We start from the raw sequence: 8,934 nt of genomic DNA, 5'->3' as shown, positions 1-8,934 counted from the left end.
ATAGTCCTGGCTGTCCTGGAACTCACTTTGTAGACCAGGCTGGCCTCGAACTCAGAAATCTGCCTGCCTCTGTCTCCGGAGTGCTGGGATTAAAGGTGTGCGCACGCCCGGCAAGATTTATTTTTAATTATGAATAGGTATATGTATCTAAGTGTGGGTTTGTGGACATGAGTGCAGGTACTTGGGAAGAGGAGTCAGTACTTCTGGAAGTGAGTTACAGGCAGTTGTGAGCCACTCAGTGTGGATGCTAGGAACAGAACTCAAGCCCTCTGCAGAGTCCTATTCATTCCTAACCCTAAGCCTTCTCCCCATCAACCAGATTCTAACCCAGGGGAAACTAATACCCAGAACATTTATGTGGTAAACAAAACGTTTAGGCTGTCGGTTATCGGTGCGGAAGAAGAAGGATGTGAGGGAAAGCAAGCGGCGGACTTCCGAGTTACACCAGATATTTTATTTTGTGAGTTGGTGTGACCCCTCAGCTGTTTCTTTGTTATTGTTCTTTGAACTACTCAGATATACCTTTTTGCTTGTTTGTTTTTAAGGGGGAGGGGGGTCTCATGTAGCTCTGCCTAGCCTCAAAACTGCTATGTAGGCAAGGCTAACCTGGAACTCCTTCCCGTTCCTCCGACTTCCACCTTCTCCTCTGAAGCATGCATCAGAGCCATTCACCATCAAGCCCGGCTCCATATATTCTGTATGTTGAGTTTTTGTCTTGTTTTTCGAGACAGGGTTTCTCTGTATAGCTTTAGCTGTCCCAGAACTCACTCTGTAGACGAGGCTAGCCTTGAACTCAGAGATCCACCTGCCAAACACTAGGATTAAAGGCATTTGCCATCACCCCCCACCCCCCCACCCCCCGGGCTTTACATAGGTTTTATATGTGTTTTAAGGCACTGAAATTACAACTTTTCTTATAGGAGGCTTTATTTCAACTATGTTCATTTTGGTGTTATGTATAGAAACAGAATGAAAGCAGTCTATTTGGGTGAATTATTAAAGTGAAACATTGTTGCGATTCATCATGTGAAGGTGTCTCTCTGTATATTCAAGTGTTAATGCTGTGCTTGCAGAGAGCTAAACATTAGCAGGATCTGGTATTGTTATTTCCTTGGCCCATCACTGGTCTCATATTTTGTAAATATTTGTTCTCCCTCACCTGCCTAAGGCAGTCTAGAATTGTATCTCATCGGCTTTAATGAAGGCCCATAGCTGAGCAGGAAATGGAAGGCAGAAGTTCCTGGCAGAGATAGGGACGCTGGGAGAAGAGCTGGGACACAGGAGATTCACCAGCATGTGCGGAGGTGGACTGATAGCCCTGGCAGAAAGGTAGAACTGGCCACGGGGCAGGATGCAGGCCAGAATTAATCAGGATAGAGTCGTTGCAAGACTGCCAGCTAAGGCCTAAGCTTTAAAATATTAACAAACCTCTGACATTATTTATATAGCTGGCAGGTCTATAGAAAGTCCTGTTATAAAATATGATGAATAGAATGTTATTTAAGTGCTTAAAATATGGTAAGGGAGAAAAGGCTTTTAAGTTACCAAAACAAAAGTGACAAAAACTAATAAGCATATGATGACTTCAGCCATAATAGAGCTGGTTCTTAGCAAAATGGATTATAAACATCTCTCCTTATATTTTATTTCTGTTTATATTTTCTCTTCTGTTGTTTTGTTTAGGTATTTGTATTTGGCTTTTAGAAATACAAATTCAAGCTGGGCAGTGATGGCGCATGTCTTTAATTCCAGCACTTGGGAGGCAGAGGCATCGGCAGAGGCAGGCAGATTTCTGAGTTTGAGGCCAGCCTGGTCTACAGAGTAAGTCCAAGGATAGCCAGGGCTACACAGAGAAACCATGTCTCAAAAGCCCACCCCCCATCCCCACCCCCCCAGAAAAAAAGAAAGAAAAAAGAAATACAAATTCAGGTATCAAACTCTCAGGCCTCCTGTCTCAGCCTCACAGGATGCAAAGCATGCGTGCCTGGCCTGATGATGTTCTTTTTAATAGTTAAACATTTTACTACCAAAGGAAAACAGACTGTTAGCTGGGTCTGGCAGAACATGCCTGTTAATGGGGGTGGCGGCAAGACCAAGAGTTCAAGGTCATTCTCAGCTCTCAGGTACCCTGGGCTGCATGGGATCTTGACTCAAGAAAAAGAAGAAAAATGGCTTTTCCAAAAAAGCATGTTTTGGCCCCCCAATAAACCAGTATTGCCAGAAACTGCTCTGACTTCTAACGTTTCATGCCTGAGAAAGTTTTTTCATGGGAAACAACAAAGGTCACAAAACAACTTTCCTTCAGATGTCCTGCCCTGTGCCGCAATGTTTGCCAAGAACTGTTTCCCCGCCTCCTGGTTCCTCTCATTGGCCCGTTGCTCTTTCCATCATAGGTGACCTCCAGTATCTTGGTCCCACATAGCTCAGGGTGAAGAGCTGAGTAATCCTGAACCTGGGGCTGCTGCCGGAACAACCTTTCACACAGTGCCCACTGCTCCCGGTTGCACAACATGTTTGACTGCGAGAGATAAACGCCAGGTTTACATTTGACTCCAGTCACCTCCGGGGCCAGCAGCCGGAGTCTGTAAACAGCACCCACTCCTTTAGAAAGGCGCGACTTTCCCAAAGTCCTGCCTTCCGAGCGCGGGCCAGGCTGGGAGGAGGTGGACAAGGAAGGGGAGTATTCCAAAGAAAAAGAAGGCTACAAGAAAGCTCTCTACTCTGTTTAGGAAGAAAAGGAAGAGCCTGGCTGAAGCATTGGCCCTGCGGGGGGGGGGGGGGGGGGCAACTCATTTTGTGAACTGGAATTTAAGAACTAAAACTAGTCCCCCTAACCTGTTTCTGTTTACCCATCAGAAATCAATCTCTGATTGGAGCAGGTACTTTTTCCTCCCTAAAACAGGCCAAAGAGGAAACGGAACTGTCCTAGTACTAAAATAATCTGTAATTTAACTGGTGTTGCATGTTAGGCTTATTGAAGACACCACTATGAGAAGATTCTGTGCTTTGTTTACAGACACTGAAAACTGCAGGGTGTGGGGAGAAAAATCCCCCCACGACTTCACACAGGTTATAGGAGGAAAACTAATAGCCGAGAAGGAGGGATTTCAGTGGTTTCTTTCAGGAATAAACATGTCTTACTCAGATCTTGAAGCCTGTGAATATCGAGTAAGTCGAAGTACATCGAGTTCCGTCTGTTGGTTGAAGCTAGGTTTGCTGCGTCTTGAGTCCAGATGGAACAATAACACTAAGACAAAGCCTTAAGCAATTTTGTTTGCTAATAAGATGTCAGACCACTAATGAAAGGGCAGCTTGCTTTAGCTTAGGAGAGCAAGGTTCCCATAAGAAGCAGCTCCTAAGTGTGAAAGAGCAATATTCGATTCCCTTCCTCCCCTGTGGTAAAAAAAAGATGTTTTTGAGTGGCTAGCAGAGAGGAAGAGAAGGCTAGCCGTCCACTGATAAGATAGGATCATAGGAACATTTGTTTGGTTTTGCTTTGCAGATGGGGACTGAAGCCAGGGAAGTTTGCCTGCTAGGCAAGCACGCTGTCACTGAATTATCCCTCTCCACCCCCACCCCTCCCGCCCACATAGGGAAAAAATTCTGTAGTCGTTAAGATTGCTGTCGGTCCAGCTGCCCTTCTCCAAGACTGAGTAGGACATTGTGAGCTCTTTAAGAAGGAGAATCACTTCATAGTTAAATTATGCCCATGCACATTACACGTGCCCTTTCATTAATATTTAGGGAACACACCGGCCTCAGCAGTTCAAAACACCTGAGTATAGACAATGCTTCTTCCAATGTGGACAGGAGTAAAACACCAAAGTTCATCTTCTGAATAATGAACCACCAACTTCAGAGTGTAAATGGTGCCTCCTCCAAAATCCTAAGTGCCTCTCTTCCCAACCCTACTCTCCTCTATTCTCCCACTTTCCTCTCCCCTTCCCTATCCCATTTAGTTTTCATTTTTGTTGCTCATTGTGCAGCCTGACTGCATGAAGCCCAGGCTGGCCAAGAACTTGCTTTGTAGTCAGTCCTTCTTTCTGAGCCAGCTGTGTGCTGGGACAGCATTCTGACACACAATAGGTGTTTTTTTCAGTTCTGGGTATCAGAGCCAGGACTTAGAGGTCTAGGTAGTGTAAGTGTGCTGCCATTGAGTTCTGCTGTTAGCCCTGAAATAGAGTATCTAGCTCACGGGGGGGGGGGGGGGGGGGCTGCAGACTCTAGATGATTCTGGCCCTATCCCTTAAAAGTCAATATCTGGTTCATTAAAAAAAAAAAAATCACACAGGAAGTTGATGTGGGAGCATTGAGAATTCAGGGCTATTCTGGGCTCCATCACCAAAGCCTGTCTCTCAAAAACTAAAACCTGATAGAAAGAGTCAACATCAGACCCAATGAAACAGACATGAAGATAACAGGTTGCACCTATTTTGGAGAATCATTTATGTCTCCTCCCTGTTGGAAAGCTATGAGTGTATTTTTAAAAATGAATTCACCTTCGGCTGGATGTATACTGTATTGTTGAGCAATCAGAGATTTGAGTTGAGTTTTTTCGTAGAAATGTCCCCAGAAAGCAATTTGAGAGATGAAGAATTTTTTTTCTTATCACAGCATATTGCAAACAACAGTGGATCGTCCTGAAGTACATTTCATAGTTTTTATTTAATCCTAATTTTTTTTTGTTTGTTTTTTGTTGTTTTGTTTTTCGAGACAGGGTTTCTCTGTATAGCCCTGGCTGTCCTGGAACTCACTTTGTAGACCAGGCTGGCCTCGAACTCAGAAATCCGCCTGCCTCTGCCTCCCGAGTGCTGGGATTAAAGGCGTAAGCCACCACGCTTGGCAATCCTAACAATTTTTATCATTGTTGTTGACATATCATCAAGCTTTTGACCTCCTTATCATCAAGCTTTTGACCTCCTTTCAGAACACGGCTCTTACTGACTAGAATGACAAGGGCCTCCCGAAGCCCTGGTGGGGAACCTGGAGGAGTGACACAGATGCGCATTCTCCCCACAAATGAGGAGAGGCGAGGACCCTGAAGCTGGGACAGCAACTCAATGGCTTAATCCGGATCACAAAGTCAGTCCTTGCTAAAAGCCATTAGTGGATACTAGGTTTCTGATAAAAGCCCATTCAGTCCTTCCACTAAGCCACTTTCCTTTAGATAATTACTGTATAAAAACTACTGAGAATGGAAAAGCATCTGAAGCAAAGCAGATACAATTTTAATATTTAAGAAACTTTATTTTACAATAATTATATGATGAACAGAGTATGGGTAAAGACAAATCCATAAATGTAATATTTGTAACTTATTAAAAAAATCTCCTGCAAGAGACAACTGCATAAAAAAAATACTAAAATTAAATTGGTTTTAATCTGGTTAGGGTTAGGGGTTTTGTTTATTTGGTTAGTTGGTTTGGTTTTCTGCATTCTAGGGACAGAACCCAGGCAGGGCCTCAGAGATAGCGGGCGAAAGCCTTATCACTGAATTCCGCCTGTAACTCTGAATTGTTGTCCCTGTTTGCCTGGTTTTTGGTTTTTTTGTTTCTGTTTTGTTGGTTTGGTCTGGTTGTTTTTGAGTTAGGATCTCACTTCTTATACCTGGTAGGCTGGAACTCACTGTGTAGACCAGGCTGTCCTCCAATCACAGATATGCCGGCCTCTGCCTCCCGAATGGTGGCTCATGCCACCACACCCAGCACTCTGAGTTAGTTTTAAATTAAAGTATTGATTGTACACCTCATCAAGGAATTTTTTCTTTGCAGCAGATGAAGGCAATTACAGAAAACCACGTACAAAATGCAAAGTTGTTGTGGACCTCAGTCCCATTGGATACTTCTACAAAACATCTCCCGCACGTAAGGCTCAGGGAACATTGCAGAAGTGGTAGGGAGACTGTTTTTTGTAAGAACCAGAGGGCCAGGGTTTTGCTGTGAGACTGTGTCTTCTAGTAATGTCAGAACTATACCTCTAAAGTCTCACCAGCATGACTGCCATTCTTATTTAGGGTTTCTATTGCTAGGACACACCACCATGACAAAAAATGCAAGTTGGGCCGGGCAGTGGTGGCGCACACCTTTAATCCCAGCACTTGGGAGGCAGAGGCAGGTGGATTTCTGAGTTCGAGGCCAGCCTGGTCTACAGAGTGAGTTCCAGGACAGCCAGGGCTACACAGAGAAACCCTGTCTGGAAAAACAACAACAACAACAAAATGCAAGCTGGGGAAGAAAGAAAGGGTTTATTTGGCTTACACTTCCACATCAGTTGTCCATCACCGAAGGAAGTCGGGACAGGAACTCAAGCAGGGCAGGAATCTATAAGGAGCTAATTCAGAGTCCATGAAGGAGAGCTGCCCACTGGCTTGCTCAGCCTGCTTTCTTATAAAATCCAGGATCTCTAGCCAAGAGGTGGCCCCGCCCACAATGGGCTGGGCCCCCTTCCCCCCATCAATTACTAATTAAGAAAATGCCATACATCTGGATCTTATGGAGAGATTTTTCTCAATTTCAGCTCCCTCTTTTCAGATATCTCTGGTTTGTGTGTCAAGTGGAAAGACTAGCCAGCACACTGCCTAAACATGAGCTGAATAAAGATAACACCAGTGGGCATACCAAAGTGGATGTGAATGTGGTGGGGCTGGGGGTGTTAGACGTCTGGCCATGGTGGTGAAGAAAGAAAGACCATGAGAACTCAATCCTACACAAAGAACTAAGAACAATGTGGAGAGCAGGAGAAATGCTCTTCTCCAGGAAGAGCATATCAATAGGTGACCCAGTACCAAGTAGTTGTCCCTGAGAACATACATACAAGTGATGTTATACAGACTGAACAAGTTTTATTTAGGAGTATTATGTGTATGCACATGTGCATGTAATAATTAATGGGAAAAGTGCCATTGATTTGAAAGAGAGCAAGGAGGGGGAGTGTTTGGAAAGGGAAAGGAAAGTGAGAAACGATGTAATTATATTATAATCTCAAAAACAAAAGGAAAAATTTAATTCAAAAAAGATTGTCGTCCCCAGGCCAGCCTCTAAAAGCTGATTCAACTTAAAACACAATAGAAATGTTTACATGGATGAAATTGTCAAAGAATAAGTAAAAATTTAAAAAAGGAAATAACAAAGATTACATACTATGTGAAAAAATTACTTAAAACAAAAGCAACAATGGAGAAATAGAAATGGACCAAAAAAATAGGCTGGGTGTGGCTCAGTGGTTAAGAGCACTGGCTGCTCTTCCAGAGGACCAGGGTTCAAGTCCCAGCAACCACATGGAGTTCACAACTGTCTGTAACTCCAATTCCAAGGGATCTGGCACCCTCACAGAGACAAGGCAAAACAGCAACACACATGAAATAAAAACAAATAAGTCTTTAAAAAAATAGAGCAAAACAGACATGAAACAGAAAATAACCAAGAAAATTGCGGACTGGAACCCTCTGCGAGCTGTAAATGGACCCAACAGTTCACTCTCAACAGTGTTTCACTCTCAGAATAGGGTTTTCCCCCCTCTTTTTTTGCTTGTTTGTTTTTGGTGTTTTGAGATATAGGGTCTCATTGTGTAACCTTGGCTGACCCGGAACTCCCTCTATGACTTCTCGTCTGACCTCAGATTCAGAGACCTTCGTGCATCTTCCTCCCAGGTGTCGGATTAATGGTATTTGCCTCCACACCTGGCATGCTTTAAGTGACTTGACTGGGCTGGGATTGAGAAGACTAGGCTGACTCCATGACAGGCTTCAAATTGGCAGTTTAGCAGACTGGGCCTAAGAACTGAGCAAGTCCAGATAAGTCAGTTACTAGGAAAAAACTAACAAACAAACAAACAAACAAAACAGGCTTCAGGCAGCTGGTCAGAAACTGCCCTGCCATCAGACGCTGCCCAGCCAGACTTGAATCAGCAAGAGTTTCCAGACCCCATGTCCAGGTACTAGAATGTCCCTAGAGATAGAGTAAGATAAAGGCCACCTACCCCAGATTTCCTCAGCAACAGTTTCCAGTTCCCTTGTCCTGGTAATGAAATGTCCCTAGAGATGGCGCAAGATCTAGGTCACCTGCCCCCAGATCCCCTAATGTGCTTCAAATCAGGCCTTCGAGCTCACTTGGTTGTTTCTCTGTCTTGGTAATGGGAGACCCCAGCACCCTAGACTTCTGCCGAATAAAACACTGTACATTTACATACTATCTGAGTCTGGGGTATCATTCTTTGACAGATCATGGGACCTTACAGGGTGTAGCTCTGTGGTAGAAAATGTGCCTAGTACGTACAAGGCTCTGGGCGCAATGTCCAGCCCCCGCACCAAAACACCTAAGGATACTCTTAGGTTGAAAGGAAAAAGTTGTATCATATAAGCCTTACTCAGAATAGAGCTGAAGTGACTGTGATAATATCAGGCAAACTAGATCTGAAGATAGCTAATGTTACTAGATACAAATAAACACATAATGTAATAATAAATGGCATACATAGCAGTGGTGCGTGCCTGAGAGTGTGTGTGTGTGTGTGTGTGTGTGTGTGTGTATGTGCATGTGTGTGCACGCATGCCCGTGTATTTTTTAAAAGATAATAAGCAGGCTGGGAAGAGGCTCCTGTGGGTAAAGGTGCTGGCTGCCAGGTCTGATCAGAGTGTAGGCTCCAGAACCCACCTGGCAGAAGGAGAGAATGGACTTCATATAGATCGTCTGCTGATCTCCACACGAGCCACCCCCAGAAAAATAAATGCAATAAAAACAATAATATAAATAAAGTATAATAAAAACAATAAATAAAATAGCAAGAAGCTAACAGTATTGAAGTGAGAACCAGACAAATGAACAATAGTAGTGGAAAACCCGAGATATTCTAGTTCAGGCATTGTTACAATGTCTAGGCAAATGATTGGGGAGAGAGAAGCTATGAATCACACCAGCAGCACCCACATGACACCTC

The sequence above is a fragment of the Mus caroli genome, unplaced genomic scaffold (assembly GCF_978045245.1).
Source record: "Mus caroli unplaced genomic scaffold, Mus_caroli_1 scaffold_14, whole genome shotgun sequence".
In the NCBI taxonomy this organism is placed as follows: Eukaryota; Metazoa; Chordata; class Mammalia; order Rodentia; family Muridae; genus Mus; species Mus caroli.
The sequence above is the reverse complement of the archived record's forward strand: the minus strand, read 5'-3'. Positions refer to the sequence as shown.